We start from the raw sequence: 24784 nt of genomic DNA, 5'->3' as shown, positions 1-24784 counted from the left end.
GGGAGGCTGAGGCAAGAGGATCACTTGAACCCAAAAGACAGAGATTACCGTGAACTATGATACCAAGGCACTCTATTCAGGGTGACAGAGTGAAACTGTCCCACAAACACACACACACACATGCACTTAGGTCATACTTCTAAGTCAAAGATGACCTTTATCCTTATGGGGAAAAAATATTGCATTTCAATGGAAAACTATCCATCATCTCCAGCACAATAGCACACCCTTCAAGCTGCTGAATTCTAGCTTTATACGGTCTTTGAGCTATTTTTCACCACTTTGAAAATTGTAGGTAACTGATAGATACATATAAATTCTGTCCTGACAGGTAGTGGTTTTAATTGACTTCCTCCCACTGTGGAAAAAAAAACAGTTTTATCTTGATTTGCAACTCATCTCAATATTCCTTTACTCCAGTTAAATTTGTGCTGTTTAACTTTTCCTTTGAGCCAGTAATAACATCTCCCTGGTTCCCTCAAATCATATAAGTAAAATAAAATCTTTAGCATGTGTTCATTTTTATACCTGTATGAGTCATGACTTTACCTTTTTCTGGAAATTATCTTTTAACAACCTAAAAGGTTAGTAAGAATTTAGATTTATTTCAAATGCTATTTCTAAAAACATTAAATTCTGAGAGACATTTACCTCTAATATGAATTTAGTTGTGGAAAATATTAAATTAATTTAAATCATATAGAAAAAATGAAATGTGATGAGAAATAAAGTTTTTTTGTTCCCTTTTATTGCTTTTAAAATGATGCAAGACAAAATTGTGGAGAGGGACAAGAAGCAGATGTTAAACAAAAAATTATTCTGACACTTGCTAAAATGGTAAGGAAGACTTTATTAAGCAATCCTTAATATTACAACAGAGTAGAGAAATCAGGTTCAACTTCAAAACAATAAAGAGAGCCAGGGACTTATCACGATGCTGGAAAAGATAAGGTGCTCAGTGGATGAAAAATTACTAAAAAATAGGGGAATTCTTGTTTGATCATTCCTAACAGGATTCTTCTCAAAGGCAGGATACGGTCTTACACATCAATGGCAGTGTGAGGAACTTAGCACTCAACAGTATTCTTGCTAAAACGAGGCTAGACAGGCCACAAACAGGACCAGGGGCCAGGGCAAAGATGGAGAAGAGGGTCAAGAAGGCTCAGAAGAGCCTAAATAAGGTTTGGTCAAGGGGAGAGTGTTATAGCCAATAGCAAATACAAACAATTCTATTCAACAATTCTTGGCCCCAGGAATTTACAATCCAGTGAAAAGAAATAACTAAGTCACCACAACTTGGTCAAACAGCCTTGGTTGTAATTTGCAATTAAATTTTATTCCCAGAAGGATCCATATTTAAATAACCTTTTAAAAAATGAGAAATTAGGGCAGTGCCTGTGGCTCAAAGGAGTGGGGCGCTGGCCCCATATACTGGAAGTGGTGGGTTCAAACCTGGCCCTGGCCAATAACTGCAAAAAAAAGAGAAATTAAAGTTATTTCAAACTCTATAATCTTAGTTTGTAGACTAAAATAATACTTTTGCAGTATACCAATTAAAGTGCATCATACGCATATATCTAAACCAAAGATTTTATGTAATATACTAAAACAGAAACTAAGCATACAATATTTATCCTAGCAAAAGATACCAATAATGGCCGCCAAATTTACCGCCCCCAGCCTGTAGAAGAGGATGATTAGGGGTATTTGTGAAATCTAAGCAACACCACCAACTACGTTAAAATAAAATGACAACATATTTCTACAAGGCTTTTTACTCAAAAATGTGTGAAAGAGCTCTGGAAATTTCATCCCAAAATATAACTTCTTATTATAAAAAATATTATGAATTAAAGGCCATTCAAGATCAAAAGGAATTGGAAGGGGCTTCTCCTCTGTCTGCATAAACTGGAGTGACTGATCAAAAGATTTAAAGGTAGGGAAAAAAAACATTTAAAGGAGCAACTGATTTCCCTTCCTCCCCCTATTAACTACATATATTACAGGAAGAACGATCCAGAACACAACCAGAACTGGCCCAAATCATTTAAACATAACAACTATCTCCCAGGGTAATTTAACTTGAAAAGAGAATTACTGGCTAGTCAATCTGTTTCCCCCATACATTTACCCTCCCTAACACCATTTGTTTCCCCTAAACAGAATTACTTCATCTGCCCCTTCCCTTCAAAAAACAGGTATAAAAATATCTACACTTCATTAGGATATTGGGTAATCCCTCTGGGATTCTCCCTGTGAGCATGGTAAATAAACTTTTCTCTTATTAATCTCCCTTAATTGGGACTTGAAAAGTTCTCCCAGGCCCCACCTGCTGAATCAGAATCTGCATTGTACTAAGATCCACAGAAAATTCTCATACACATTCAAGTTTGAGAAATTTTAGTTTTTGAGACTGATCTAGAAATGTGGAAAAATATAACTATCCCTGGAATTGTTAGAATATACCCTCAATTATCTCTTTTTTATGCAACTAAATACGATGGTTTCTTCTGGGAGAGATGGAGAGAGAAAGGGAAATTTTTGTTTTGTTTTGTTTTGTTTTGTTTTTTGAGACAGAGCCTCAAGCTGTCACCTTGGGTAGAGTGCTGTGGCATCACAGCTCACAGCAACCTCCAACTCCTGGATTCAAGTGGTTCTCCTGCCTCCACCTCCCAAGTAGCTGGGATTACAGGCACCTGCCACAACGTCCTGCTATTTTTTGGGTTGCAGCCGTCAATGTTGTTTGGAAGCCCTGGCTGGATTTGAACTCGCCAGCTCTGGTGTATGTGGCTGGCGCCTTGGACGCTTGAACCACAGGTACCGAGCCAAGAGAAAGGGAAATTTTATTGTGACCCAAGTTGCCTGTGTTTTTTGTTTTTTGTTTTTGAAACTCTTATAAAAATATGGAATGTTTCACAAATTTGCATGTCATCCTTGCACAGGGGCCATGCTAATCTTCTCTGTATCATTCTAATTTTCGTATAAGTGCTGCCGAAGCAAGCACGCCTATATTTTTTACTGAAGGGTGGACCAAAAGTTTCATATTCAGGTTGACCATTTGGTTTTGTGAGTAAAATTCAAGTCAATTAAAGTCACCGGGGAAAGGGAGAAGGTGGAGAATTCTGTGGGTCCACAGAATTTTATCACTGGAAGATTGAAAACAATCTCAATTATATACATGGTACATGTACTCAGTACAATCAATAAACTATGAACACAACTATATGAGAAAATACAATGAAGGCATCAAAAAATACACGGTCATTTTTCATCTATCGATATATTTAGCTTGAAATACGCAAGGGGAGAAAATGCCAGGCAGCCCAGTATGGAAAATGACTTATTATTCATGTAAGGAAACCGTACATAATTGTGTATATGCATAGAATGTCTCTGGAATGACTCGTAAGACTGACACACCATGGTTACCTCCTAGACAGGGGCTAAGACATGAGGATCAGAAGTGAAGGGAGACTGATGTTCCACTCTGCACTTGTTAACACCTTTCAAATTAGGCAATTATATTTTCCAATTATAATAATAATATTTAATTATTTAATATTTTTTTAAAATCTAAGCATTGAAGAATTCCTTAAAAGGGGGAACAGTACAGTTCTTAAGGTAACAAAGGAATTCCTTCTTCATTTTCCTGCACAGATGGTTATCTAACTGTCTCCAAACACTCTCTGTGACAGTTTCAGGGCTGAGAAGTCAGGTATCTAAAATTCACTGTGACACTGGAGCTAAAGTCCATGTCCCTAGAACGCTCCCCGGGCCCTCCCATACAAAGTAAGCCTCTTCCTCTCCTAGCCTGGAAAACATTTGCAGAAGGCTACTTTCCTCTGTCAGTCATCCTTAACAGCCAGCGCAGCAGCGGCAGGCAGGCAATGTAAATGAGTAAAGAGGCCCAGACCAGACAAACAAGCCGTCCAGAGCTTCCCACCCTGTACCTGGAATGGAGGGAGGCAGCAACTGTTTAGCTGCAAGGAGGTCCTGCCAGGGACAACAGAGGTCCACATGTTGCCTTATTTCCCAGAGACACCAGAAATTGATAAATCTATTTTTAATAACTCAATTTTTAAGTGCTCATATTTTAAATTAATTTTTGCAAAACACTGGGAAGGTGTTGGCAGGTATTTTCTGTAAGAAGTAGATTTTTCCCATGTTGCAGCCATGCCAAGTTTCGTATTCAGTTGTTAAGACACTGGCTTGTCTTATGTCTTTTCCACTCTTCAGGTTCAGCAGATGATCTGTGCATATTTCAAGTTCTTCTAATATTTTAATACATGTGCAGACAGATGGGGCCTATTGGCTACCGGTTCACAATCTTTCCTCTTAGGGAACCATGAAAATTTTCTTTTGTTATTGTATTTTGCTTGGAGTGCCAAAAAGGAAAAAAAAAAACTCTCTTTTATAAAAACTCAGTTATATTGGGCGGCGCCTGTGGCTCAAAGAAGTAGGGCGCTGGCCCCATATACCGGACGTGGTAGGTTCAAACGCAGTCCTGGCCAAAAATAAAAAAACTCAGTTATATTTTGGAGGATTGACAATTTACTAATCTATCATCCCTAAAGGTGCCAGGAGCTGTGCTTGCTGAGGACTAAAAGCAACCACTGTGTGTGTGCATGTGTGTGTGCGTGTGTGGTTTCTAAGGACTTGTGACATTTATTATTGTTAGATGCCTCTGATGTCTTTGGTGGTATGAACTTCACAGTATCCCCGATATACAGCGTTTCAGTGTCTTTCATAGGTATAGTCCATTATACCTCTGGGGGTTATTTGCAAAACATGGTTCTCATTTTCCAACAGGCTTTCTGTGCAAGTTTACAGAAAAAAAAATACAGATTTCCTACCACTCTACCCTGTGAGAACCTAAAGAGACTATTAGGCTATAAAAAAGAAAATTGAGGGATAAATTTAACACTTAAAAGTGATTCTTTTAGCAGGAGGTTTGGGCACCCAGCCAGGTTAAAGAAAAGTAGCTTTATACACACATCCTACAAGCAGCCTTAATCTCCAATCTTCACTACACCTTGCTTAAAACCCTGGGCCCACGGCGTCGTCACAGCCAGCATGTCCCTTCTAACTTGTCATCTTGTTTATTATCACTCTATACCCTCTATGGTGCTCTGGACTTCGACTGCAAGATTCCTTTATTTAAGCAAACTACAATTGAAAAAGAACTCTTTGGATTGAATCTCAACCTGCAGTAACTGAGAGCTTACATGGGGACCCCACAATACCCACAGAAGGTGATGGGGTGGGGTGAGGGTTAAGGAAACTGTCGTTGGTAGGAAAGGTCCCAACATACATCTCCCCCCAGAATTCATGGACTCAGTTTTTAATACCTATTTATGCTGTCTATTCTGCTTATGTAACAAAAACAAATTAGGAAATTCAAGATTTTGTGGTCCATGCAAAACATGCATCCATTACTTATGGTCTAACTCTAAAGGAAATATAACAACTGACAACTCCAACAGAGTCTCAAAACCCAGAACCACAATGATAAAACAATTACACTGCAATGCTGAGGAAAGGGACTTCTACTTACAGATATAACTTATGTGAGAAAACATTGTTTTAAGTTTCTAAATAAATAGGTATATTATTAAATATAAAGTATGCATACATAACACAAATACAAAATACTTTGTATTTAATAATACACCTATTTACTTGGAACTCTGCATGGCCCATCTATTTGATCTATTCAGAGTTTTCTCTGAGAAATGAGGAAACTCAGAATTCCACCTTTACAGCCCAACTGTTGGTTAACTTCCAAAAGAAAACACTTGATTTGGCAAGTATTTTCTATAGGAAGTAAATTTATCACATGTCATAACCAAGTTTTGTTTAAATTTTTCACATGTTAGAGCCAAGCTTTGTTTTCCATTGTTGAGACACTGGCATATCTTTAAGTCTTTTCTACTCATTAATTTCAGCAGATTATCTGTACACACTTCAGGCTATTCTGATCTTTTTAACACCTTGAAAATACTCTTTCTGTATAAACTAAATGGGCAATTAAGATGTCACCATGCACTTCTATGCAGTAAACACTTGCAATAGGATGCTTTGAGGGCACCATTATCCAAACCGGCCTATTCATCCACCCTTCTAGAACATTAGAGATACAGCCTGCTGGGTCCCAGGCTTGGTGAAAAGCACAGTATGATCCTGGGGAAATCACAAAAGGACATCTTCCTGGGTTTGCATTTCCTCACCTGTTATTATAAATAAAGAAAAGAAGATCTGGTTCCTAATGGGGCTGCTGTAAAACCCAAATGAAAGGTTGAGAAAAGAATAAAGAGCATGAAAAGCTAAGGTTTACACACTGTTACTGTGGGAGGAAGAGAGAAGAACAACAAAGCAGTCTGCACAGAAAACCTTGTAGTCGGTCACACAGAGCTCAGATTTAAAAGAAACAACAACAAAAGCAAAAGCAACCAACCAAAAATAATTAAAAGTAAGTCAAGTAATTTAAACCTATATTCTCTCTTAAAGAAATACTAAATGGGTAAAATACACTCCTAAGCTACCACAAACTCTCCTAAAACCACTGTCTGTCCATCTCTGCCCCTCTTGTCATCCATCCTCCACTGATGGCAGCTTGACCCCTCTGCCAAAGTCACCAAACTGAGCTCTAGAAAAATTTTCATTATATAACAAACACATGCCATATACAATTGACTTAGCTTGACCTTACAACATACATACTATGGTTTGAATGATGATGTCCCCTCCAAACCTCCAAAACTCATATTGAAACTTAATCCCCAATGCAACAGTACTTGTCTTTGGCAAGTGATTATGTTACAGTGGTAAAGCCCTTGTGATGGGGACTAGCACTCTAATAAAAGGTGCTTCTGTCCGTCTGTCATGTGAGGACACAGTAAACCTTCCCTCTGAATGATGCAGCTACAGGTGCTGTCTTGGAATCAGAAAGCAGCCCTCACCACACACCAGTCCCACCGGCACTTTGATCTTGGACTTTTCAACCGCGAGAACCATGACCACTACATTTCTATAGTTTATAATGTACTGAGTCCATTATACTGGTACAAACAGACAACAGGTAAAGGATCTAAGTTCCCAAACTTATGGGTATTTGACATCCTTGAACTACACAGATAAAGCAGTAACTGAGACCTCTCTCATTTTGCATAGGCAAATTGTAGTCAAAAACACCAGCATCTCTGAGAAGTTAACAAAGTGATCAGCAGTAAGTGATCAGCATAAGTGACAAATGTACAAAATCGAAAGGTTGACCCAGGTTCCAGGTTTCTCTAGGTTGTCGGGTGGGTGTCAAGGCCCTCTGGTGACAGTAATGATTGGTGTGCTTAGACCCACCAAATAACAGATCAGCAACTCATGCCCCACTGATGACAGGTAAGTGATGCAATCTTATTCCAAAATAAGCATAAAGATTAACTCAAAATGTCATTCAAAGCAATACACATCTCACAAAATAATAGCATCTGGAAAACATCAATAACTCTTCTTCTCATCGATACCTTTTTCTAATGGAGCTTTCACTGCAACAATTTATCTAGAGAGGTGAAGTATCCCAAAATTATTCTACGTTTTGAGAACTATCTTTAAAGCTTTGCACTTTATAATGCATTATTTTTCCTCCTCAGTTCACTTAAGAATCTATAATATCTACCTCGAGGTTAACTTGAAACTCAATTTCACAGCTAATTCCAACTAAATGTCCTCTTCAGTTTTCTAGATAACATCTAACTGGTGATATTCTCATTGACTCAGCAGCATATTCAGATAGACAAAGAAGGATTAATGTGATGCTGATGTAGCTTAAACTTCAGTGCCCTCTGTCACCGGGGTCCTGGGGGTGCTGAGAGCTTGGGAGTCAGTGTTCCAGGTGGGAGGAAACACCAAGAAACATTTGGGAAAGAGATCTCAAAAGAAGGGAACCAAAGCATTTAACTGAATTATTGAAATAAATGCTTACCTTCGCATATAATTTCATATTCACAACTTTTTAATCTTTTTCTTAGAGAGGACTCTCCAAACTCCATGATCTTATAGCCCCACAAAATCTGAATGTGTGTCCTGATATGGGGGAAGGGATAGACAAGTCCTCCATCAGTTTCTCCTCTCCACTACAAGACAAGTTTTCAGTCTATAAGGAAACCCCTGATAGTTAAAAATAAAACAAAGTTTCGGCAGCACGCGTGGCTCAGTGGGTGGGGCACCAGCCACAGAAACCAGGGCTGACGGGTTCAAACCTGGCCCACATCAACTAAAAACAACAATGACAACTGCAAAAAAAAAAAAAAAAAAAATACCTGGGCATTGTGGTGGGTGCCTATAGTCCCAGCTACTGGGGAGGCTAAAGCAAGAGAATCACTTAAGCCCAAGAGTTTGAGGTTCCTGTAAGCTATGACACCACAGCACTCTACTGAGGGCGACATAGTAAGACTCTGTCTCAAAATAAATAAATAAAAATAACATAAAGTTTGGGGGTGGTAGGAGAATGTGATTTAAATGTACATCTTTAAGATTGCTGATCTCTTTGTATCTTTTCAAATACCAAAATATAAAATAAAATAAAACCTGCAAAACTTTTGGCTCTTGGACATTTCTCCCCAATGACTTAAAACTTTCAGATGAATGGACATCTGAGTTCTGTGTATTATTACTGCTCCCTCAATATCAGGCCTAAGTGGATTTTTCATGTTTAGGCTAGTAAACATAAAAAGCAAACATTTCTCACATGACTGATATGTTTGCCTTTAACAAAACAACTCCAGCCAGAAATTATTAGAAAACAGATCAGCGGCCCCACTGGACTCTGAAGCAATGTAATTAGGTAGTCCAACACTACATTTTGTCAAAAAATTCTGACAACCTAATAACCAGATCATCATCAGATAGACATTGAAAAATGATACTGTGTTTTGTTCCAGCATTAAAATATCACCACTTTCTAAGGGGGGTTTGTTCTGTAAAAATAAAAATAAAAAAACCTATCAGTGATGCATCCCATTGGTCTGGATGGAGTTGAAATGAGTCTGTTCCACTTGAGGGATGGAACAAGGAGTTTAGTTTTGGTTTAAAGTTTAAGAAAGAATTCTTCTCTAGATCACCTGCTTGATTTTAATCATGAAATCTAAATTTTAATAACAGTACTGACTGTTAGATTGAGCATGGTATTCAATTGGACTCGCAAAACCAACTGTAGAGTTGCTATTGTTCCCTCATCATTTTCAAAGTAGAAAAGTAGGCTTATGGAGAAGGAACCTACTCCCATACTCCAAAGTCACCGCCCCCATGTTCTTAGCCACTGCAATGTGTTGCTCAGATGCAATTTGGTTCTGATGATTTGAGATGGTGGGCATTAGAGTTAAGAAATGTTCTTCTGGCTGGGTGCAATGGCTCACGCCTATAATCCTAGCAGCACCTTCCAAAGGCCAAGGAGGGGGAGGATCACTTGAGGCCAGGAGAGTTCGAAACCAGCCTGAGCAAGAGCATGATGCCACCTCTATAAAAAGTAGAAAATCAGCCAGGTATGGTGGCACACAAGTGCCAGCTATTTGAGAGGCTGAAGCAGGAGGATCACATGAGACCAGGAGTTAGAAGTTGCAGTGAACTAAGATGATGCCTCTGCACTCTAACTGGGGCCAGAGCACAAGACTCTGTCTCAGCAAAAATGTGTACTTTTCAGAAAAACCATTACATATCTGGCCTTCTAAAAGATGGCAATCCAGCATATAGTCTAACCTCTGAGCCAAATTTGAAGTAGATTGTGACATTGAAAGAAAAAATGTCATCATTATAGATTATTCACAGTTATGCAATTCAATATAAAAGAAACATTAAGATATAGCCTTAGGTTCAAAAAGACTCTAGCTTTCATTTAATTAGTCAATTACAAGAAATTATCCACTAACCTGTACAAGAATAAACCCCAGGGAATACATTTCTAAGATGACCTTTGGAACCCTAATATTCAAAAACCTTACAGTTTCATCTATTGAGATACAAAGGAGTTATCTGGTATGAATCACTGTCAAATTTGCACATGCAAATTGTGCAGCTGAACTAGTCCATGATAATTAAATGACACCATTCTTTTTTCCCCAAACACATGAAAATACCTCAAACTACTTAAATTCCCAATCAACCAACCCATTGCTATATCTCAAGGCACTTTAAAGTTTCCAAAGTATTTTCCCACCCTTCCATGTCATTTGTCACTCACAGGCCTACACTAGTTCTTGAACATACACACAAAAAAATTATTCCAAATCTCATGGGCATAATGTTGAGCAAAAATGCCACAGACAAAGGAGTGCATCCTGTATGGTTCTCTTTACTATAAAAACCCCCAAACACAGAAAAACCAAGCTATGATGTTTAAGGTCAAAATAGTGATAACCTAAGCTGCAAGATGGCATGAGAGGGTCATGTTCTAGTTCTCATATTGGATGCTGGCTTTTTGGGCATGATTGTTTTGTGAAAATTCAGGGTGTAGGCTTTGGATTTGCAAGCTTACAAATCCTATGTTATATTTTGATAAAAGTTTGGCATAAAATAACATCCTTTCCCTTCAGCTGTCTTCTAGATAGACCAAGAAAAAAATATGAATATGCACCAGCAAGAGGGTAGGCAGCCTGAAAACACTGAGAAGTTAGACTTTGCTAACTTGAGCCACCGGCAGTCTTATTAGATCCTCTAAGCATGCCTTCCCCCCGCAGCATCAATTTATATAGCAATTCACTATATTAATTCCTGTAATGAAAGTATGAGGAGATTTGTAGTCAATCATAATTGTGCCCTACAAATTCCAGAAAACGTTTGCTGGGATGTGGGCCTCCGATGGCTGGCTCAGCAAGTGATTTAGGGCAATGTGGCAAACTTTCAAAAGAATAGCTCATTAACAATTGCATTTAAGATGTAAACACTTCATGCATTTTTAGAAACAACAGTACTGATTAGGTTTATTTCACTTCAGGGGAAGTCAGGAGATAATAGGTTAAATAGACTTCCATTCCCCCCCCCCCCCCCCACCAATCAATACATTATATGGCAGGTTAGACCTAGTTTTGCTTTTAGTTTCAGTCATGAGAAATGTAAAGACACTAGGGGGGTCCTACTTCAGTTTTTCTTCTCTGTCAGTTTCCACTGCTCAGGGAGCACAGGGTGAATTGTGTTCTGTGTGTCTTCAAGACTAAATCTACGGGTCTGTTTGTACAGCTGTCTGAATACAACGCAAGCTACTTCAAGAAATAAGTTGATTTGGTCACAAAAAAGTACCAACCAACATACTAATGGATTTAATTGTCCCGCTTGTATTTAAAGCTGTCCCGTAAGAACTCTGGGGCACAGACCCTGTCCCTGATGTGAACAAGTGTATGTAGCAGACTTCCAAAAAGAGCACGGGAGAGCCTACTGAAGGGTTTGCTTTACCAGTCAGTCACCATGCTGAGAGGAGGACATTAGTGGCTGTTACCCTTTCGGGTCTGAGGTCCTTTAGAGTACTGATACAGTTTAGATATTTATCCCTCCAAATCTCAGGTTGAAATTGGATCCACTTGCTGGCAGGAGGAGCCTGTGGAGAAGTGTTTGGTTATGGAGACAGATCTCCCATGGTGAGAGTGAGCTGTCCCTCTGTTGGTTGTTGAAAAGAGCCCGGCACCCCGCACCGCTCCTTCTCTCTCTTGCTTTCCCTCTGGCCACATGGCACATCTGCTCCCCCTTCACCACCAGCCTTGGTGGGATGCTCCCTGGAGCCCTCACCAGAGGCAGGTGCTGCCACCACGTTTCTTGTGGCGCCTGCAGAGCCCTGAGCCACATGCACGTCCTCTCTTTATAAAGCGTTCCTTCATAGCAACACAAAATGGACGAAGATAATTATAAATCTAACAGTTTTATAAGATTTATGCTTTCCAAATACACTTATTTGGAATTCAAATATTTAGATTATTTTTCCTCACTCATACCAAAACAAGGAATAATAAATATTCTTAAAGTGATACTCTTAACTTGACAAATTGCCCACTGGGGACACAACAGCCTAAATTATCTGAAGGCACTTAATTGTTACTCATCTACAAAAAGAAGAATTTGGCCCCAAAACTAGATAAAATCCCAACCAAGTAATGACCAAGAATGACAATAGTAATAACATTATTTAGTTTTTCTTTCTCTCTCTTGTTCATCAATTATCAAGAGGCTACAGCATTCTCTGATTCATAAAGTAATTTTTAAAAGAGGCTATATAACAAAGAAATAAGTACAGTGAAAATGTCAATTTTTGCTTCTATAAGAAGTATGAAAAATTACTTTTATAACAGCAATAATAACTCCACTGCATTTAGGAAAAGATGTTACAACAGACCTTTAGGAATGGGTGTTCCTTTAGGTATCTACAGGAATTACCCAGTCAAACAAATATAGAATCCCATATCCCATTTTCCCTATGTATGACATCTTTTGGGAAACCCTGTGTTGTGGAACTGGGAAAAAAATTATCCAGAATCATAGGGCAGAAGGAATCTCAGGATGTCACCTGGCCTGACATGAAGATTACCAACAAATTTCATTTAATTTCACCATCATTCTCCATCACAGGCTGCTTTAATAATGCCTGGCTTCCCTCTCTTGGTCCTGCCTGAAGACAGACCCACTTAAGACCAAAATCCTCTACCAAGTAGTCCAATTAGTGTAATTCTAGCTAGCCCCGGAAGCCTGCCACATCAGACCCACTTAAAATTGTAGTTACATGTTCTCGATCCTGGCCTACTTACTACCCTGAGAGAAAAATCTCTCTTTGGCAATTTCTCCTGCCCCTTAGAAAAATGGTTCAGGAATAGATTCAAGTGCTATTTTTGGTACATGATAAATATTCTATTTATTCTATTACATCCTGTTCTGTAATTGTATGGCCAAATTGTTGCCACTATTCATCCTGGCTCCTGAAGCTACCAAGTCCAGTTTATATACTCTAAGCAGCATGTAGTCCATGCCCACAGGAGCATTTAGTGAAGGAGAACTCTGTGGATACATGCCGCATAGTTACATGAAGTCATAGTTCCATGCTGCATAGTTACATGAAACTGGATACTGTGAAGGAAGAATCACTTGCTCTAAAGAATAACCACTAACTAAAAGAGAAAAGCCCAGTGAGACAGAAGTCTCTGTAACATGAATGAGTCACAGTACCGGAGGTAAAAGTAAATGACCGTCTATCAATAAATTTCAGGGGTGTTCTTCCCACCCTGATCAATTAAATTCTCATCCTATGAGACAAAATACAGTATTTCCAATTAAAGATAAAGTGTGAAATGCACACATACCCAAATCAATGATTCAACTGTTCAAGAACTTTATTCACATATCTATTTGAATGATTTTATAATATCTATGAGAACCAATGTTAGATCATTAATATTTTTCTTTAAATTTACTCAACTTTGCCAACCTAAATTAATTTTTTGAAGAAAATAATTTTAAATCCCTATAAATACCCAATGTCAATGATATACAAAAATATATACAGCCAGGCTGGATGCAGCAGCTTGCTGCTGTACTCCTAGCACTCTGGGAGGCCAAGGCAGGTGGATTACTTCAGCTCAGGAGTTCAAGAACAGACTGAGCAGGAATTAGACCCCCATCTCTAAAAATAGCCGGGCGTGATGGTAAGCACCTATAGTCCCACCTACTTGGGAGGCTGAGGCAAGAGGATCACTTGAGCCCAAGAGTTTGAGGTTGCTGTGAACTATGACATTACAGCACTCTACCTAGGGTGACAGAGTGAGACTTTGTCTCAAAAAAAAATTTATATATATATATATATACACACACACATATATAGGCAATACTACTTGCCATAAATAGAAAGAAACTGAAAAATCTAAAGTAAATAACCAAAATGTGTTTATTAATCTCATTTCATGGACCACATGGAATACTGTAACAAATTGTTGGTTTAAACTCATATAAGAAAGTAAACGAATAATATTAGAATTTTCAACATTACTCAATCCTTGGGGTTTGGGTTTTTTTGTTTTTTTGTTTTTTTTTTTTTTTTTGAGAGAATCCCACTATGTCACCTTCAGTCGACTGCTGTGGCATCACAGCTCTCAGCAACCTCAAACTCCTGGGCTTAAGTGATTCTCTTGCCTCAGCCTCCCAAGTAGCTGGGACCGCAGGCACCTGCCACACTGCCATACACCTGGCTATTTTTGTGTTGCAGTTGTCATTGTTGTTTAGCTGGCCCAGGCCAGGTTCGAACCTGCCAGCCTGGGTGTATGCAGCTAGCACCATAACCACTCTGTTACGGGTGCAGAACCACTCCATCCTATTCTTTTAATGACATTAGAAGTTGAGGGATGACCAAAAGAAGTAGCATGGGCACTAGGACTTGCTAGAATTTGATTTTGTTGTTGTTTATTTGTTTTTGCTTTTGTTTTTTTGAGACAGAGGCTCACTCTGTTGCCCAGGATAGAGTACAGTGGCATTATAGCTCCCAGCAACCTCAAACTCCTGGGCTCAAGTGATTTTTCTGCCTCAGTCTCCTGAATAGCTGGGACTACAGGTACCTACCATAATGCCTGGCTAATTTGTCTATTTTTAGTAAAGACGGGGGTCTCACTCTTGCTCAGACTGGTCTTGATCTCCTGAGCTCAAGTGATCTTCCTGTCTTGGCCTCCCAGAGTGCTAGGGTCATAGGTGTGAGCCACTGCACTCAGCCTTGATGGAGCATGTTTAAGGTTGGAGACTTGGATTGTGGGGTTAGATGCCCCAAGATATGAGAGGTAAGGACACAAAAGAGCAGTGACCCACTTCACAATTATTTGTATCTGGAGCTGTCCCTGAACATGTGTCACAGAGGAAGTCCTCTGTGCTTTTGATTTGAAGGTCCTTCCAGGCACCGACTCGTTTAGACATACACATCTGAGCTCACAAATTATCCATCACAAAGAAATCGCATGCTGTTAATAGATCTCTTCATTGTGGCTGACAGTGCAGAACAAATGCCAGTCCCTGTGCTGAGATATAAATTTCTGGAATACTAACTGGGATTCCCAATGGGAGGAGACATATTACCTAGAGGTCACTCCAAGAACTCCTGGAGCAAGCTCCCAAATCCCACTGCTTCTTGCCACACTCAACACCAAGTGCCATGTGTTCTAACTCTCCCTGTGTATCCTTCTCTCCAATCAGATTGTCAATTTTCCAGTCACCTTTCTATTGCTCTTACCCCTACCTCTCAGCAAAACAGATGCCTGATTTATAGAAAATAGAGTGACTGAATGAATCAACCATAAGTGAATGAATGAAGAAATATATGAAAACAGACCAGCTTTATAGAAAGGAGCACTTGTGTGCCTAAGGCATGCCCCCAAATTATCCCAGACACATCCAAAGTTATCAAGGAACATAGCAAAAATCCGTTGCTATCAACTCTGCCTTTGCAGAAAGTTGATAGATTCTTCTGCCCTTACCCTGCTGCCTAGACAAAGATTTGCTGTACTCTCTTAAAGTGCCTCCTTGTTAGAAGCTGTGCAATCTTGGTCAACTTACTTAACCTCTCTGAACATCTGTTCACTCATCTCTTAAGTACTGAAGAATAATATATGCCCGATGAATTGTGATAAAGATTAAGTGAAAGAATTCAAGAAAAGTGATACAGTGAAAGAATTCAAGAAAAGTGATACATTATCACTTCTTCTGGAATATATCAAAATGCTGGCTACATTTTCGGACCAGACCACAATACCCTGATAAGTATCAATAGAATAATGGTCCATGTTGTTACAATGGAACACCCACAAGCTTTCATTCTGCTGTCCTTATTCTTCCCTGCTTGCCAATATCAGGGTTTTCATGTGTACAGAGAGAACCCAGCAGGTTAGCAGGTCCCAATGGCATTAACTAGCAAAACATCACATGGAACTTTATTTACAAATGCTCCCAAGCTAAAGATGACCACAGTGCATTCCCATGTGGAAGGCACATCCATGTTTCACTTCTTTCTCCATCTGAAGTGCCTATACTAGTAATGCCCATAGACTTTTTCTCATTCCTAATTCAGAAGGATGAGCACCTGTAGCCACACGAGGGGAAATTGGGGACCTGATGCTTGTAATATCTCTCAGACAGAAAATATTCCCCCAATGCCTCAGCCCGGGAGATGGTAAACTACTCTGACATCTCAGCTGTTGCCCCTCCAAGCAGATTCACACGCCTCTCAGCTAACACACCCTTTGGGTAAGCATCTCTTCATGTTTACAGTTATTCATCATGACTGGCTATAGCACCCAGTGCCTTTGGTGTCAAACCAAATGGCCCCATAGACCCCTAGTTCAAGACAACCGGAAGATACAGACACACATTAACTAAGACACGGGCAGAAAAATCGCATTGCCTTCCTGGAGACAGAGACTAAAGCTGACCTGCTAGAGGGTCCTCCAGAGCTCCGGTGTGGGATGGTTCACAGCAAAATGTGCAGGATCAAAAATCAGAGGGGCTTTCAGGCCAGAAAGTTTTCCAGAGCAGCTTCTGTGGGTCTCTGAGCAAATATGCCAGCAAGGACAAAGAGCAACTATTCTGTAGGAGAATCATCTCGAGCCAAAAGGACCAGCATGCTAGGGCGAGTTCCCGACCCTCTGAGCTAGTCCACATCTATTGGGATTCGTGCGCCTCTCTGGGGAAGAATCTGACCAAGAGCACACAGATGGAACCCGGCCCTCCTCCATCTGTAGAGCCACGGGAGGAGGAGGGGCGAGAGGAGGCCCTGGAGAGGTGGCCTCCAGCCCGCAGCGCCCACCATCATGAACACCCTGTGTTTAAACAAGTCGAACTTGAATTTCCTCAAAAGCCAGTTAGACACAGTCACATAATTGAGAGTGAATCTAAGAACTCTAGAAAGAGTGGCCCATTTCCCCACTGACACAGCTGTATTGAAAAAAAAATCAACCCGTGGCTCTCGGCAAAATGAGAAAGCATAACTGGTGATTTCTAGCATGGCATCCAATCTTCATTTTTGTGATCCCTCAATTCTCAGTTCAAGTATAAACAGATTTTTTCCCCCTGAAGTAGGAAAAGGATTAAGTAGGCAGGACGTTTCCTGAGTTCTATGTAGCATATGTTCATAAGCATTCCTTTTGTGGCATTTATAGACTCATTCTGGGGTAGGGTTAAGCTGGAGCAAAGCAATTTGGCATGCCTGCAATTTGCTTTATCAGGAGAAGCAAGCACAGACGCAGGGGCCACCCGACATGAGCAGAAAGAGGCTCTCGGACCCTGAGGGGGATGCTGATGATTTTCCTTCCGGGGAGGCTCGGCTGAACCATCCTCCTTGCAAAACAGTAAATGAGCTTCACTCAAATTATCCTCAGGAAAGTGGTGGTCACGTGGACAAGAGTGATCATTATCATACAAACTCAATTTCTGACCAACTGCCACAGTCACTCTGCGCCCGGAAGTCAGTCGGGCAGTGTCCACACAGCTGCAAGACCTCGGAAGCTCCTCCCCAGCCCAAGGAACGCAGTCGGCAGCAGAGGTGTGCTCACATCTGTGCGTCCACTTCCACACAGTGTATCCGCATGACGGGACACAGAGCAGCCCTCGGTGGTGCAGCAGAATCTTTAATGTTCACAATATAATGTTAAGGGGGAAAGCCCTTTCTTAACCAGGGGGGAAAAACACACGAAAATACCATTGGTGGTCAGTGCTGAGCGGCAGGATTAGGAGCAATTTCTATTTTCTCCTTTTTTGCTAATCTGGTTTCCAAATATTTTAAAATGCAAATGTATTACTTTTGTAATGGGAATAAAGTAATTATAAAGTGATTTGAAGATATGGACTGGCATTTACAAAGGGGTTTTTCATCTGCAAAGCAAAGAAGCGCTTTCATTAAAACAATATAATTAACCTGCACTATTGAGAAAGAATCACATTATATCTCACGTTCTCCTTTGTTATTACCACCGTCACTACTTCTTAAGCACCTGCTGTATACAGTTGCCCATAGTAGGTATCAATACTCGACTAGACAAGTCAGGTGGTTAACTAGGTTATTTACATCACTGGGACTCTACCAGTGTTATTAAAGTCAGAAAGCCTGAAAAGCAGCATTTAACAGGGATGTTGATCCATCTGCCCCTCTATATTCTACCTTTCCAGAGAGTCTCTCCCAAACCTGCTGACTAGGATTCAGCAGAATTAAGTCAGCAGCCAGCCAGGTGGGCCCTGGGCCACAGCTGACTCCAGGAGGCTGGACACCTGACCTACATCAAGTCATGTAGATTCTTTCCCTCAGGAAGGAGGTACTGAAGTACAGGAATTCCAGTTAGTTCCATCAGCCCCTCGAATGGGGCAGAGGGAGCTGCAGTGGTGGCTGCGAGCTGGTCTGGAAACACAGAGAGAGGCAGAGAAGCCAGTCTAAAGAGAGAAATGGGGAGAGGCTAAGAGTCCCCAAGACAGTCAACTGTGCATTAGGGTGGAGACACTGAGAGACAGTGGGTAGCAGACACGTTTACCCATCTACCGGTCTCTCAACCCTCCTTGTTTTGGAGGGTCAACCACTTCTGGGTATAACTCAGGAGGCTTCTGTCTAAACTGCCCTCAAGGCTTAGCGCCTATGGCTCAGCAGCTAGGGCCCCAGCCACATACACCGGAGCTGGGGGGTTCGAATCCAGCCCAGGCCTGCCAAACAAAGACAACTACAACCAAAAAATAGCCAGGCATTGTGGCAGGCACCTATAGTCCCAGCTACTTGGAGTCTGAGGCAAGAGAATCACTTTAAGCCCAAGAGTTTGAGGTTGCTGTGAGCTGTGATGCCACAGCCCTCTTACTCAGGGAAACAGCTTGAGACTCTGTCTCAAAAAAAAATTAAAAAATTAAGAAATAAACTGCTCTCAAGTCAGTAAGCTGTCCTGTGGCCTTACAGCAAAAGCCCCATCTTAATTGGTTTTGTCATTCTTTGTTTTGTTTCTTGAGAACAAATTATTCCTAAGACACAATTGTGAGGTTTGGAATATGAAGCCTTTACCCCCACTCACTACAAGCTGACTTGGTCCTCTTGTCCTCTCAGATCTCAGCTTAAATGTCATTAACTCAGAGAAGACTTCTCAACCCTTCAAATGAAGAGCCCTACCCTATTTTGCCTACTGGTGATTCCTAAGTAGGGCTTAACATAACTATCCATGCTTTGCTTGTTTGCTGGTATGATCTGCCTCACTCCCTGGGGTATAAAATCAGCAGCAAGGCCCACATCTCTTGTACCTCACATGGCACATTCCTGGCACATTACAGGAGGGAAATGGTATTGGATGCCTCAGTTAATCAAGTATGTGAGTACAAATTCACTCATTCAATATGCAAATACATAATTACAGAGCACTTAAAATTTGCAAAATGTAGTACTTTCTTGTTAAAGAACTAATGATTCAAGGAAGATTAGGTACCTATGCAAGGACAAGTAATAGTCACACAACAGACACTGCTGAGGGCCTGTCAGACCGAGATTTCCCTCATCTACCTTACAGGTACAGCCCTGTGATGGTTAATTTCATGTGTCGACTTGATTGGGCCATGGGGTGCCCAGATTAAACATTATTTCTGGTGTGTCAGTCCAGGGTGTTTTGAGATGAGATTAGCATTTGAATAGGTGAACTCAATAGACTGACCTCCCAAGAGGAGGACAGGAACAAAAGGGGAAGGAAGAAACCTGTCCCTTGTTCAGCCTCAGGCTTTGAGCTAGGACACATTACCTCATTTTCTCCTGCCCTCAGACTGGAATTGGCACCATTGGCTCCCCTCAGGCCTTCAGATTTGGACTGAATTACACCACCAGCTTTCCTGGGTCTCCAGCTTACAGACAGCAGATCATGGGACTTCTCACCCTCCATAATCAAGCAAGCCAATTCCTCATACTGAATAAATAGGCAAATAAATAAATATACAAATGACCATTTGACTCTATTTCTCTGATGAATCCTAATACAAACCCTAGTTTTATTAGCGCATCCTCCTTCAATAAAGCAAGATGCCCAGGGAAGGTGAGATTTCTCAGTTCCAAGATAAATACTGATTGGTTTAAGACAGGGAAAGGGTAACAGCTATTCAAATATCCATCCCTTTAGCCCCAGGGGTAGCTGGACAGGGCCAGGGCAGCCAGAGTATCCACGTCCACCTGCAGCACATGCGCACACACCAGCCACTTCCCGTGGTGAGCAACCTCTTCTGTTTCCATGGGCTGACGACATTTTATTTTCTGTGTGGGCCATACAAGAACAAAGCTGGGAAGCACCACTATAAACCACGTGCAGCTAATCTCATTCCACATGCCAGTGTCTGACACAGGAAGGAGCATGTGTCTGCAATGAGTCAAATAGGACTTGAGGGGAAGCCTGCTAGGGCGGTCAAGGAAGAGTTCCTCGCTTTTGAAAATGGGCCAGATGTTTCTTTTGCCTGTAACTCCTCAAAATGAAGCAGCCATCTTAGACCCATAAAATCTAAGAACGAAGTCAGCACACAGAAGATGACAGAGGAAAAAGATAAATAGGGACTTTGATAACATTGTGGGGACACTGGATTAACAAAATTTGGAGCTGCAACACCCCTACCCCCACCCCTGCACCCTAAGAGATAGTATTCCTTGAGACAATTCATTTTTCTTATTCTGATGGCTTTTATTTTGAAGATTTTCAAATGTAAGTTGGTAGAGCAATTCACAAAATAATTGACAGTGCTTAGCAATCTATCAACAGCTAAGTGTTCAGAATCCTCTCTCTGCTGCACAGTGACAATCATCAAAGGCACCCTAGTAGGTCCCTAGCTATTGGGCACTGGGGAAAAGTGAGTTGTGGTTGGATTCCTGACTTTCAGAGCCAGGATTCTATAATGACTTCCCATCAATCACGACAGCCATGGGGTTCAGCAGGTAGACATGAAGAGAGTGGAAAGCTGCTTTTTTTTAATTCCCTTATTGTTTAAACCATTTTGAGCTGATTTTTTGATTATTTGTACCCAAAAGCATCTTCAGTGATAAATCTATCTTCACATAATTAACAGCAAATTTATGCGGCCTCCTTGGAGAAAAGACTCAGGAGAAAATGGTGCAGAGGTTCATAATTCTGCCTACATTGCCCAAAATCTTTACATGATGGGTCTTAAGTAGGGTGACCAGATGTCCCGATTTTGGCGGGACAGTCCCACTTTTCAACAATTTGTCCTGCATCCCGCGACATTTTTAAAAAGTCCTGATTTTTGGAAAGAATGCACAAACAGGCTGGAGAATAAGAAGGGAATATACAGTTTTCTGCCACCATATGGCTATTTCACCAGAATATGAGTTTTATATTATTTTTGTTAATTTTATAATGTTAAACTGTAATAAATAATTGCTGAGAAGTGATTATCCAGAACTGCTTATCAAAGTTTGCCTTGTCAGGTGCTGCCCTGTGCTCCGCCCCCGATCCACCCCCACCCGTTCTGCCCACGCTCCGCGCCCCCCCCATATTGTCCCGCCTTACAGATGTTAGAATCTGGTCATCCTAGTCTTAAGTGAATTTTCCCCCGTACCCCTCCAAAGTGATGGCTGAGATGCCATAAAAATGATTAATCATGTGATCATCTGACACTCATCATAAGAGTCATGAAGCAACCCAGGAATGCGGAACCAGCCCTTTGTCTCAGCATGATTTTAGAGTATCAGATTGTACTTTTATTCCCTTTCACATCTCAAAAACTTCAACAGACTTTGCCTTCCCTGTGTCTGAGGGGCGTGTCAAAAAGCAGAAGATGCTAGAAGGTAACCCTCATCTTCTCCAAATCCAGTTCCCCTTGGAGATTTTTCTTTTCTTCAGATTCATTGAAGGGAATGTGCTAGACACCAGGAGAGAGAAAAAAGATATGACACGTGTGGGCTGTTTTGCTTTTTGAAAACTACAGGCTATCCCAAAAGTTGCCATAAATAGGAAAAATTAACAAACTCACATTATCTTTTATATTATATTAATTTTCATTTTTTATATTTATATATCAATGTATAGAGAAATATTTTGCAAAATTTTGTGATGACTATTTAGTAGATAAAGTTACATGTAACTACAATTTCTTGTTTTCCCTACGTATGTGTGTATGTATGGCAACCTTTGGGACACCCTGTACCTTGTTTCTTCTGTTCTTGTTTAGGTGGACTGTTGGAGCTAGAGAAAGAAGTGGGCGAGAAGTTGGAGGTCATCTAGTTCCTTGAAGTCATGTAGGCTGGCACCTTTCTCTCTGGGATAACTCCAGAGAAGTGGCAGGGCTTTTGATGGGGATGATGAGGGGATGCTGGGAAAGTGAATACTGAGGCCTTAAAGCCACAATGAAGAGCCCAGGCTTCTTTGCACAGACACAATAGGCTACTGAGCATTGCCTGAAGGAGGAGTCTCTCAGGGTGACCAGTGTGGACTGAAATTCTGAGAGCCTTTCCCCAAAGGTTTTGTGCTATGGCAGACCTGCAGCACTTCTACATCAGTGACCCTAAATGAAGAGAAACCCCAAACACCACTGAGATGGAACCTCCCCCACTTAGCAGGAAAAAAAAATGTAACCAATACGTGTGCATGCATGTTTAAAATTCATGCATACAACAGTCAACATAATTTTTCAAAATGAAACCCTAAATCTAAATAAAAACTCAGTTTGTATTTCTAGTTGGTTTCACATATCATGAACTTCCAAAGTATACCACACTATCAAGCCAAGTTCCCACTATAGAGGTGGAGAAATGTGATACATTTCTTCACTCACATAGGGGGACACAGCCAGCATATCTATAACAAAAGACAGGTTAACAAGAGAAAAACATAACAAATGTATTTAATCAAAGTTTTACATGGTATGAGAGCCTTGAGACATGAAAACCAAAGACCCAAGGAAAACAGTCTACTTTAATGCGTATGATACAGCACGGAAGAACTGGACAAAGGGGTCTGATCCAGCAAGGTCTGTCTGCTCAGATTCTTCTTGGCCTCTCTGCACCATTCCTTCTTTCTCCTAGGTATGGGAAAGGGCCCTTCTGAAATGAGGGTCTTTGAGGGAGAAGGGAGAGAGCAACCTTTTGGATTTTATGGCTTGCTTTGTGGGAGAGAAGGGAAAGAAATTCTGGGTTCAATGACTTGTTTCAGGGGAGAAAGAGAGGCAGGAGGACAAGAGAGGGTCAGAGGGACTGTGGTTTTGAGGCCTTTCCAGTTTTCTTCAGCTCAAAGTATTTAGCACGTCAAGGTGCCATACTTTGGGATGTTGAGTTCTGAGCCCCGAACTGCTTGTTAATTATGTGATATATTCATTCCTACAAGTTCTGCTACCTTTACAAAAGGAAAACTAACTGTGCAACAGACAGTTTCATAGCTGGTGAATATTATTAAGTATTTGCAAAACACTCAAACAAAAGGCAATAACAGACTATTTTTATTTTAATTCTCTCCAAAAAATGCTATTTATGAGAAATTGCTATATTTCCCTCAATGTGCTAAAAATTAATAAAGACTGACTATAAAGAAGTGCCCTCTATACACGGCACTTTAAATAGTTAAGATTCCCAAATAATACAAAGGCATTTTCAAGTCACACATGGAATGTAAAGTGAAAATATTCTTGGAGGAAATATTCTCTAATCATACTTACCTACTTCAGAGGGTGCTGGGAAGCTCTATTAACACCAACAGAACACTTTTAGATCTTCAAATGAAAGCACTATAGAAATGCAAAGTATTATTATTATAGTTCTGAAATAATTTCACACCTAGGGATGAGAAAACCCCAGGCCAAATTTCACTGCTTCTCCCCCGCCTGATAAATAAGAAATGCTCTGAGCATGAGGGACGGGGGTGTGGAAATCAAATAGAACAAAGACTTCAAAGTTTCTCTGTTACTAGGATTTTGTATTCCCCTAGATGTCATTTTAGGAAATTTTCAGAAAAAAAAGAATGAGTTCCTTTAAGGTCAATTTTAAGTATGGGGATGTTCTCATTGCTTTTGTACCAGAGACACAACCAGCTGAACTAAAAAAATAATGCTGTTCACCTCTGTGGGGCACAATTCCTCCCAAAGCACCTGCCAGACTTAGAAATTACCAGACAAATCATTACCTGAATCACCCACTAGTGTGATCTCACCTACAAGGTCAAAGAGCAGCTGCATTAATAGACAAAGGGACTGCTACTCAGCTACTGAGAGCTCTGAGCAAGATGGTCATTCATTTTTGAGGATGATCATGGTGGTGGTGATGATTATAAAGATGATTGTGGTGATGATGATAATTATGGTGATGACAGGAAATAGAACAGATTTCACAAACCTGCTCATCAATGGCATCACCTGTGGAGATATTTTACATGTGGATTCTTGGTTCCTATTCAGACTTAACTGATTTTGAATCTCCAAAGACAGAACCCAGGAATTTCTCATTAATGTGGCCAGTAGGTGAACAACTGAGGTGACAGGATTTGTGAATAATGTCATGATGAAGAATGGAGGCTCTGCAGATAGACCGGCTGCTATGTTCTCCCTAATCTGACACTTAACTAGCAGTGTGACCCTGTCACAAAACACTTAGCCTTAAGCCTCCATTTCCACAACTACAAAATGCAAATACCAATATGACCATGTATAAAATTGAGATGCTATTACTACCTATCTCATAAGGAATAATGCCTAGGCATGCAGGCAAAATGTTTATAAAGCATATATTAATCCCAAGAAAGACAAAAATTTGTATGTTAAGGAGAATACAACCAACCAGACTACCACTTGGCTC

The 24784-nt window shown here is 40.6% G+C and overlaps 1 long non-coding RNA gene and 1 other non-coding gene across 2 annotated transcripts in view; both read right to left on the bottom strand.

Moving 5' to 3' along the window:
• Positions 1 to 24784, bottom strand: part of LOC111723735 — a 134003-nt gene that overhangs the window by 95881 nt on the left and 13338 nt on the right. The gene's annotated exons all lie outside the window — the stretch shown is intronic.
• Positions 2898 to 3004, bottom strand: LOC111723774. Its single transcript, XR_002772244.1, has one exon. It is a non-coding gene; the product is annotated as a U6 spliceosomal RNA (small nuclear RNA).

Source organism: Otolemur garnettii, unplaced genomic scaffold (assembly GCF_000181295.1).
Source record: "Otolemur garnettii isolate 467f Iridium unplaced genomic scaffold, OtoGar3 scaffold00015, whole genome shotgun sequence".
In the NCBI taxonomy this organism is placed as follows: domain Eukaryota; kingdom Metazoa; phylum Chordata; class Mammalia; order Primates; family Galagidae; genus Otolemur; species Otolemur garnettii.
The sequence above is the reverse complement of the archived record's forward strand: the minus strand, read 5'-3'. Positions and strand labels throughout refer to the sequence as shown.